Genomic DNA, 10,958 nt, shown 5'->3' with positions numbered 1-10,958 from the left:
AAGAGAGTATATATAGAAAAGCCATTTCCCCACTGCCCAGTCCCACTCCCAGGAGTTGGTGTATCGTTCTGTAAGTGTTCTGTATATATGTAAATATTTTTCATTTTAAAAACCACAAATGGGATCTCATTATATATCTTCTGTCAATGTGTTTGAGAAAACAACCACATTTCATGGATGTCTTTCCACATCAGGACATTCAGAGCTACTTAATTCCTTTTAAAGGTATAGTAACTGATTTACTCAACTGCCTATGGGTGGATATTTTGATCAATCCTGGTATTTTATGCATAACACTTTTGCATACTGGTGCATTGAATGGGAGTGGGCAAGCACTAGGAAATACTTTCTCCTAAAAGCTTATATTTTTCCTTGACTAGAAGCACAAAAGATTGGAACAGATTTGTGAAAGGAGAATGGCTGGGTTGGCAGTCGGACTTGACTCAGGATCTCACCACTACGAAAAGAACAGTGCCATTCCCATGACAGCTCTAAAACAGTGCAGTGATGACGTACTACTGCCCTCTTAGATTTCCTGGGTGGCACAGATGGTTCAGTGCTCGCCTACTAGCCAAAAGGCTGGAGGTTCAAACCCACCCAGAGACACCTCAGAAGACAGCCTTCGGATCTACATTCGAAAGGTCACAGCCGTGAAAACCCTATGGAGCCATTCTACTCCGTGCACATGGGGTCGCCCTCTAGTTGCAAATCACTGCAAATGGTAGAAGGGCAGTTTATGTGTTAAAAAAGTCACTGTCCTTTCATATAGAGGAAATAACTAAAATATCTCAATCTAGACAAAATCAAAAGAAATATATTTTCTGTAGAGGTGCTAATATTCATTTGGTATCAATAAAGTGATCCAAAATAAACTTGGAGACCATGGCAATTTATAGCTATGTTAATGACGAAACACGGTATTTACTGTTTAAAACAACAGCTGAAAGACTTCCTTTACTTTCTAAGGAGGATGTATAAATTTATAACGTGTATTACTTCCCGTCTGCAACACGCTCTGGAAACATGGCCAATCAGAATTACATTATTATTACAACGTTTTCCTTCACGTTCACATCGGGGTGATGAACTAAAGCTCTCATTTTCTGGGCACCTTCTTGTCCGTGTAACAGGAAAAAACACTGAACCTTTATGAAAGATGAAAGTAGACCTTTTTGACGAAGTTATTTAAATTTTGAAATAATGTTTAAGTACTTGAAGAAGAACCTCCTTTGCTACACGGCGGTCATAAGGGGAAAGGAATGATGAGTCCACTTGGGCACCCAATAGTCCTTCTACTATGGCTGGGTTTTCAGGCAAATTCAAAAGCAGTTTCAAAACTTGAACCTTGGTGTTTCCATTTCCAGCAAGTACCACATGGAAAAAGTCTGTAATGCTACCGTTAAACATATGCTGGTGGTCATTGGTGATGGTCGTTTGTTAACAATCTCAGTCCGGCCATCTGCTCAGCAGCATTCAGAAGACCCAGGAAGACACCTCCACAAACTTGACTGTTGTATATCTTTATCGTATCTTGATTTTCAACATTCACACTCAAGTTATTCAGTGCATTTAAATGTAGACTCTGATCAGCATATCTGGGGTGGAAAGGCAAATTCTCGGAAGGGGTTCAAACTGGAACGAACTGGTTGGAAGCCCTGACTTAGAGACATTCGTTTACTAATATGGGACAACCCTAGAGCTGGTTAGGATTGTCTTAAGAGATTTTACAAACAGGAGAGCAGAGGCCAGATATCGAAGCAGATGTTTCAGTTTCCATTGCTAATTCAACTCCCCCCTCCCCCCTACCCCCGGGAGTGGTATCAATTACTTATTCTCTAGCAGAATCAACTCCATTTCAAAAAAAAAAAAAAAAAAGAATAAGTAAGAAGGAACTTAAGATCTTACTAAGGGATTTTTCTTTTCCATTACCAAATCTGCTGGAAAACATGAATTCTTCTTTGTAAGAGTGTTCTCCAAATTTGGCTTCTTTTGGTGGTAGACTTGAACTACTCTCAATGACCACCCGCATGTACTGAGTTCCACCGCCTGGATTCTAACCCTGGCTCCACCGCATTTCAGGCAAATTACTTAACCTCTCTAAGGCCTCAGATGAACACTACTTACCGAAATGCACATGAATCTCTCTGAACAGCACCTGACAGGTGGCAAGTGCTCACACTAACCTTAGCCATGATGATGGTGATGATGAAGATGATGTTCTAGGCTGATCCAGGCTCTTTAGATACACAGTGAAACCTGTGAGAGCTGGAGCTTGATGGGACTGCCTTGTTTTTCTAAGTCTTGCAAGTTTTCTGCCTTTGGCAGGGTACAGTCTTGCCACTTATCTAGTGTTCTCTATTAGTGGAAAATATTTGAGTTTTCCTTCTTTGACAGTTTTCCACCTTACACAGGTTCTGGCTTTCTCAGGTTTTACTGTAGAGTGAGTCTAATTCTCACAAATACCACCTTAAATAAATGAGAAAATAAGGCTCAGAGCAAGTAAGTAGTCTACTCAAAACTACAAAGTTAGTAGGCAACAGGTCGGGGATTCAAACCCAGGTCTTTCTGACTCAACTCTGGAGCTCTTTTCTTTCTTTCACCACCACGTTACTAACCACATATCAGCAATGCACATCAGAAAAGTTCTTTATGGTTTATAAACATTTTCACAAATATTACTTGGGTAACAATTCAGACTTCATACAAATCTGTAGATTAGGATTACCAGCATCACAATTAACAGGTGAGAAAATGGGTTCAGAGAGGATGAAATTGGCCTGCATTTCCCCAGCTAACAATTGGGCATCATGTGGATAGGAACCTGTGACTTCTGGCTCCCTTTTTTTTTTATGCTCACCTGAGAAACAACTCTTTTCTGAAGGCCATCAGGGCCTTCAATTCCAACCTGAATTCCTATTTGTGGCCATCAAGACTGCCATCTTCTCCTTCAATTCATGCTTTGATTGTCCTTTAAACCTCTGATCAAGAGTCACCTCTCCCAGGAAGTGTTCACTGATTTAAATTTACTGTGTCTGCTTACCAGGTAAATCCTCCGTTCTTACTGTATGGCTCTGCACATGGCCTTGACAATTTTTTCCTCACAATCACCCTGTGAGAGAGGTCAGGTCACAGAGTTGGGATTCAACTCAGTCTGGACTCAGTGACCCAGCTCTTACCTTCCTCCCTACACTGTTCTACACCAGAGCTGCCACCCCCTTATCCTTGATGCATGAACCATTAGAAGGTGCCTCAGGGGCTCTGAGCACTCCTCCAGGGGAAAAGGCCATTTCTGAGATAACTAGTATCTGATTGAGATAGTGGTGACTCAAGACCAGAGCTCCATGAAGCTCTCTTCAAAGCAGTTCTACTCTGACATGGGTGGGGTTGCCATGCATCAGAATTCACTGGGTGACAACCGTTTTTTTTTTTTTTTGTTTTTTGTTTTGGTATTCTGTGCAGCTGAAGTGATTGGTGGTCTGGGTGGTAAGCTTTGAAATTTGTAACTGAGATGCATTTAATCAGTTGGAAATTACAAAGACAAGGGATTATACCCTCCATATAGAAGGTACCCAATGAGTTTTCATTTATTTATTTTTTATCAAAATAGTTATTGAGAACTTTCTAAGTGCTAGACTCTGTATTAGGCACTGTGGGTACAGTTGTGAGTAAGATAGACAAAATCCCAGTCCTTGTGGAGCTTACATCCTAGTAGAGGAGCTAGACTAAAAAATAAATATATAATATTATATACGGTGACAATAAATACCCTCCTCAGAAAAATAAAGGAAGGTAAGTATGTAGGGGCTGTATAGGGGGGAGAATCATGGTGACTGTTTTGATAGAAGAAAAGTGTCTCTGAGGAGATGTTTGAGTAGTGAGCTGAAGGGTAAGAAGGAGCTGGCAATGCACAGATCGAGGGGAAGAACATTCTGGATCACAGGCTTAGTAAGAGAAAATATCCTGAGGCAAAAACAGCCATATCACCAAGGGGAACGCAGGCAGCGCAGACCATACTGGGTGACATTGTTAGAAGGGGTGACACCAAAATGACTGTCTATACAATTTTTGTGCAGTGTTTCCACAGAAATTTATTATTTTTAAATAAAAATATCCCTATAGTTACAGTTATAAAGCAAAAGCATTTTTTGTAAGTCCAGCTTACAAGTATCAATATACCTACAGGTCTAAAACTCTATGTTAATTTACTTTTTAAACCTCCTCGATGGCAACAGGTAATGCTCTCCAGTCAGAGCTGTTATTATTATTCAATCACAATGATGCTTCAAATCACATGGTTTCATCTGCTCACCCTACAAGCACACGCTGTTGTTTAGTCGATTCTAACTTCTAGTGATCCTACATACAACAGAATGAAACACTGCCCAGCCCTACGTCATCCTCAAAACTGTTGTTATGCTTGAGCCCGTTGTTGCAGCCAGTGTGCCAGTCCATCTCGTTGAGGGTTTCCCTCTTTTTCACCGACGTTCTACATTTTCAAGCATGAAGTCCTTCTCCAGGAACTGGTCCTTCCTGATAATACGTCCAAAGTATTTAAGACAAAGCACTCTGGCTGTTCTTCTTCCAAGACAGACTTGTTCATTCTTCTGGCAGTCCTTGGTATATTAAATATTCTTTGCCAACACCATAATTCAGAGGCATCATTTCTTCTTTGGTCTTTGTTATTCATTGTCAAGTTTTTGCATGCGTATGAGGTGATTGAAAATGTCATGGCTTGGATCAGGTGTACCTTAGTCCTCAAAGTAACATCTTTGCTTTTTAATAATTTAAAGAGATCTTTTGCAGCCGATTTGCCCAATGCGAAGTGTCTTGATTTCTTGACTGCTGCTTCCATGGATTTTGATTGTGGATCCAAGTAAAATGAAATCCTTGACACCTTCAGGCTTTTCTCTGTTTATCATGACTTTGCTTATTGGTACAGCTGTGAGGATTTTTGCTTTCTTTATGTTAAGGTGTAATCCATAAAGAAGGCAGTGGTCTTTGATCTTCATCAGTAAGTGCTTCAGATCCTCCTTACTTTCAGCAAGCAAGGTTGTGTCATTTGTATAACACAAGTTGTTAATGAGTCTTCCTCCAATCCTGTTGCCCTGTTCTTCCTCATATAGTCCAGCTTCTCGAAATGTTAGCTCAGCATACAGACTGAATAAGTATGGTGAAAGGATACAACTAAGACACACACCCGTCCTGATTTTAAGCCACGCGGCATCCCCTTGTTCTGTCCGAACTACTGCCTCTTAATCTATATACAGGTTCCTCATGAGCACAATTAAGTGTTCTGAAATTTCCATCCTTCACAATGTTATCCATAATTTGTTATGATCCACATGGTTGAATGCCTTTGAATAGTCAATAATCACTGGTTTTGTTAAATTTTCTGGTGTTTTAGCTACAGTATTGTGGTAATTAGTATTTGTGCACCTGTATCAATAACTTTTTTGAATTAAAGGAAAAGAAGGAGTGATATATGGGAATTACAATTTATGAGTAACATTAGTACAAAAAACATTACTAAGGATTCTCTGTGGTCTGGTATGGGAAGAAGTCTATGGGGGAGGGTGACAGCATGAGTTAATGCACCAGGTGACACCAACTCTAGTGACTGGGCAGAAATGAACTGGGCATGTTGTTAAATAGCAAGAAGAGGCTCCATATGCTAAGAGTCCTTAAGCAAGGTGTTTATTTTCTCTGAGCCTCATTTTTCTCACCTATATAAAACCTATTTTTTTTTTTATATATAAAACCTAGATGCTGACTGTGGCCTCTCTCCCCACCCCTTGCTTTGGCCAATAGCAGCCCCAAACTATCCCCCTCAAAAACTTCCTTGTTCCTGGGGATTCTGTCCTCCTACCTACCCTCCTCCCTCATGTGCAGTTGTGACTCTCATGGTGCTGACTGAGATGGGAAACCCGCACCCTTTTTTAAAAACCACAGAAAACTCACACTGTACAAGAATTGTGAGAAAGGCAGATGAATTGAAGATTTAGGCATGAGGAGATGGGGAGTGGAGTATAGCCAGGTTGTGTGGGAGTGGCAGGGTCCACACTTGACACGGAGCAGTCCCGGGAGTTTATTGGCTCTTTCTCAGGGCCAGTCTCTAAATTTCTAGTTCCTTCTCCCTCCTCTCTTTTCATGTCTCTCACTTTTTTTTTCTTCCAATAGCAAAACAGCAACTTTCTCCTTTCAAACCTCTGCCCCCATCCCCTCTTCTGATATTAGTAGTGCTCACCCACCCCAAGAATATCTTTCAAAGTATTTTTTTGAACAAATACAGTGGCATCTCTGAGCACAATTCTGGAGCCAGTTTTAGGAAAAAAAAAAAAAATTCACATCCCTACATTTAAATTGTGGGTAATCATATTAACTTTTTGGGGTTATTGGAAGGATTACATGAGATAATATGATTACAAGTTTTAGAAGTATGATTGGCATAAGGTAAATGTTCAGTAAACACAGGCTATGCCTAGTGCAATTATTGTGGTGTGGTGGTCGTTGTCAACTCACTCTTTGTTTGAGGCCAGACAACTTCGGGATTTAACTTAGAGAAGATAGAGTGAAGAAGAATTAGGAAAGTTCTCGCCACAAAAATGACAAAGAAAATCACTGTAGAAGGAGGAAAAGAGAATGTTAAGGCTATACTGGGGGGCAGAAAAGTCTCTACAGAGTTGGAGGCAGGGGAAGGCAGGGAAAACGGAATGGGGAAGAAAGGTGATGGAAGCAAAGTTATGCAACAAACATTTAGATAAACTGTGAGAATTCAGATTTAATGCCTAAACCTACTGGGTGAAGAGCACACATGACCTGTCCCTTGTACACTCTGTGATACAAATTTGTAAAATACCATTACAAGAGCACAAAATAACTTCTGGTTAAACATCATGGTATATAGACATTATTCATTCTCCTTCCTCAAAAACCTCAAAAAAAAAAAAGTGGAGAAAAAATATTTTAGTTGTCAATAAAACAAGGCATTGACAAACTTAAACCACAAAAATATGTAACAAACTTGCCAAATACTGTGAAATCAGGACCCAAATGAGGAAGGACATTGAGAAATGACAACATGTCTTCATAACTTGGGCAAGATGGACATTTCCTCCAGAGTAAGTGAGAATGCCCTGAAATGCCCATCCAATGGCTCAGTAAGTGGTGTAAGGTTCAGGGGTGCAGAGGCCATGACAGAAGAGATGCTCCCTGAAGAAAGCCAATTTGACACCACAGAACACAGGAGATAGAAAAGAAGAACAAACCAAGATGACACATAATTTTTATCTACCATCTACCCTCCTAGATGTGGAGACCATCAGAGCTGAACTAGAATGAAGAAAGTTGGAGAAAACAGCATTTTCCAGATCACCAACCTCTTAAATGCCAAAAACTTAGTGGTAATGTATATTCCTGGTTACAGAAAACAACACATTTAGTAAGAATCTATAGAAGGCAGTATACCTTGTTTGAACTTTCTAACAGACCCCCCTAACACATACTATTCCACTTCCTCCCAGACAATGTTTCAGCAGGCATATGAAATGAATAATAACCAGAAAGATTCATCTCTGCACACTTACTTTGAAATGAGAGGGCAAATAAGGAAGAAAAGAATGAAAGACAAATAAAAATAAAGAACTACAAGAGAAAGCATCCAATGAAATTAAAGAAGAGTTCTATTAATCTCCGAGAAATTATAGGAGGTTAATGTAAATAAAATCATTAAAAGAATGCCATACTGTAAGCAACCAAAATTAGGATAAATATAATTTAAAACCAACAAAAGGTCCATTCGTTCATTCAACAAATAATTACTAAGCACCCACCACGTGCCAGATGTGCTTCTAGATGCTAGAGATTTTTTTCTTTTTTTAAGACGAGCAACATCTCTGCCCTCATGGAGCTTACAATCTAGGGTGGAGGTAGAGAAAAATAAAATACATAGGCAGAATAAATTTAGGTAGTAATAAATCCTCCCAAAAAACCAGAATAAGACATGTAATAGAGGGTGAAAGGTGGGGCCTTCTTTAGATTGGGTAATCAGGAAAGACCTCTCTGAGCATGTGACATTTTACCTGAAACCTGAATGGCATGAATAATTCAGTCATGCAGTTATCTAGGAAGACATTCTAGGAATAGATGATGATGGTGGGAATAATAATAATAGATTAGAAAGACATAAATGTAAATGTATGAGTGACAGGTAAAAGATATCCAACAAATGCATAATTGGTGTTTGCAAAGAAAAAATGAACAAATGGAACAGAATTTGTACAAAAAGATATAATAGGAAAAGAATCAATCTCTAAATAAATGTTTAAATTTGCATATTGAAAGAATAATGCTATAAAATGAAAAATTGCTATTTGATTGACATTGATATATAATAATAATATGGGTACCTCTAAAAAAGTAAAATACTTAAGAATAAATCTAACCAGGGATTTAAAAGATCTATACAAAGAAAACTACAAGATGCTACTGCAAGAAACCAAAAAAGACCTACATAAATGGAAGAACATACCATGCTTATGGATAGGTAGGCTTAACATTGTGAAAATGTCAATTCTGTCCAAAAATATATATATATATATATACATATTAAAAAAAAAAATTTTTTTTTATATATATATAAAAGCAGTCTACAAATACAACGCAATCCCAATCCAAATATCAACAGCTTTCTTTAACGAGATGGAAAAACTAATCATTAACTTTATATGGAAAGGAAAGAGGCTCTGGATAAGTAAAGCACTATTGAAGAAGAAAAATAAATTAGGAGGACCAGTACTACCTAACCTCAGAACAGTCAAAGCAGCCTGGTAGTGGTACAATGATAGACATATTGACCAATGGAACAAAATTGAGAACCCAGATGTAAGTCCATCCACCTAAGATTGCCTGACCTTTAACAAAGCTCCAAAGTCCCTTACATGGAGGAAAAGACAGTCTTTTAACAAATGGTGCTGGCAAAACTGGATGCCCATCTTTAAAAAAAAAAAAAAATGAAACAGGACCCATACCTCACACCACACGCAAAAACTTATTCAAAATGGATCAAAGACCTAAATATAAAACCCAAAGCTATAAAAATCACGGAAAAAAAAAATAGGGTCAATGCTAGAAGCTCTAATAAAAACCCATTACATGGCATAAATAGCGTAAAAACCATAACTAACAACACACAAACACCAGAAGATAAGCTAGATAACTGGGATCTTCTAAAAATTAAACATTTATGCTCATCAAAAGATTTCACCAAAAGAATAAAAAGAGACTTACAGACTGGGAAAAAAAATTTTGGCTGTGACATATCCAACAAAGGTCTAATCTCTAAAATCTATAGGAAAATCCTACAGCTCTACAACAACAACAACAAAAATCCAATTAAAAAATGGCAAAGGGTATGAACAGACACTTCACCAAAGAAGACGAGGACATTCAGGCAGCTAAAAGACACATGAAGAAATGCCCACTATCACTAGCTATTAGGGAAATGCAAATCAAAACTACAATGAGATACCATCTCATCCCGACATTACTGGCATGAATTAAAAAAAAAAAAAACAGAAAGTAACAAGTGTTGGAGAGGCTGTGGGGAGATTGGAGCTCTTACACACTGCTGGTAGGAATGTAAAATGGTACAAATATTTTAGGAAATGATATTGTGCTTCCTTAAAAAGCTAGAAATAGAAATACCATACGATCCGCAGTCCCGCTCCTAGGACTATATCCTAGAGAAATAAGAGCCATCACACAAGTAGACATATGCACACTTATGTTCATTGCAGCATTATTTGCAGTTGTAAAACGATTCATCAACAGATGAATGGATAAACAAATTTGGTACATAAACATAATGGAACAGTATGCAACAATAAAGAACGATGAATCTGCGAAACGTCTCTCAACATGGATAAATCTGGAAGGCATTATTCTGAGTGAAATAAGTCAATCACAAAAGGACAAATATTATATGAGACCACTATTATAAAAACATATGAAAAGTTTTACACACAGAAAGAAATAACCTTTGATAGTTAAGAGGGAAGGGAGGGATCGGGAGTGAAAAACACTAACTAGACAATAGATAAGTGAAGGGTAAGATAGTACACATACTGGGAAAGTCAGCACAACTTGACCAAGGCAAGGTCACAGAAACTTCATAGACACATCCAAACTCCCTAAGGGATCGAATTACTGGGCTGAGGGCTGGGGACCATGGTCTCAGCAGATATGTAGCTCAATTGGCCTAACATCGTTTACAAACAAAGTGTTCTACGTCTTACTTTGGTGACTATCATCTGGCATCTTAAACGCTTGCGAGCGGCCATCTAAGATACTCCACTGGTCCCACTCCATCTGGAGCAAGAAAGAATGAAGAAAACCAGAGACACAAGGGAAAGTTGCGGACCGCAACTACCACAGCCTCCATCAGACAGAGTCCAGCACAACTAGATGGTGCCCGGCCACCACTGGCACTGGCAGGGATCACAATAGAGGGTCCCAGTCAGAGCTGGAGAGAAATGTAGAACAAAACTCTAACTCACACACATGCAAAAATTAGACCAGACTTACTGGTCTGACAGACTGGAGAAACCCCGAGAGCATGGCCCCCGGACACCCTTTTAACACAGTACTTACATCACTCCTGAGGTTCACCTTTCAGGCAAAGATCAAACAGGCTCATAAAACAAACAATAATACGCATAGCTCAACCACGTATACAAGACTTGCCCCAACACAGGGGCAAGAATGAGAAGGCAGGAGGGGCCAGGAAAGCTGGGCAAATGAAAATGAAGAACCCAAGGTTGAGAAGGAGAGTGTTGACATGTCTCGAGGTTGGCATCCAATGACACAAAACAGTATTTGTATTTATTGTTTAATGAGAAACTGATTTGCTCTGTAAACCTTCATCTAAAGCACTGTTAAAAAAAAAAAAAAAAAACTAAGTT

At 38.9% G+C, this 10,958-nt stretch overlaps 1 long non-coding RNA gene and 1 pseudogene across 1 annotated transcript; one reads left to right on the top strand and one right to left on the bottom strand.

Moving 5' to 3' along the window:
* Positions 1 to 735: 735 nt before the first annotated feature.
* On the bottom strand, positions 736 to 2,192 carry LOC100667044 (armadillo repeat-containing protein 10-like; annotated as a pseudogene).
* Positions 2,193 to 5,384: 3,192 nt separating this feature from the next.
* Positions 5,385 to 9,014, top strand: LOC135228703 (uncharacterized). Its single transcript, XR_010319482.1, has 2 exons — positions 5,385 to 7,400; positions 7,521 to 9,014. It is a non-coding gene; the product is annotated as an uncharacterized LOC135228703 (long non-coding RNA).
* Positions 9,015 to 10,958: the final 1,944 nt, after the last annotated feature.

The sequence above is a fragment of the Loxodonta africana genome, chromosome 26 (assembly GCF_030014295.1).
Source record: "Loxodonta africana isolate mLoxAfr1 chromosome 26, mLoxAfr1.hap2, whole genome shotgun sequence".
In the NCBI taxonomy this organism is placed as follows: Eukaryota; Metazoa; Chordata; class Mammalia; order Proboscidea; family Elephantidae; genus Loxodonta; species Loxodonta africana.
The sequence above is the reverse complement of the archived record's forward strand: the minus strand, read 5'-3'. Positions and strand labels throughout refer to the sequence as shown.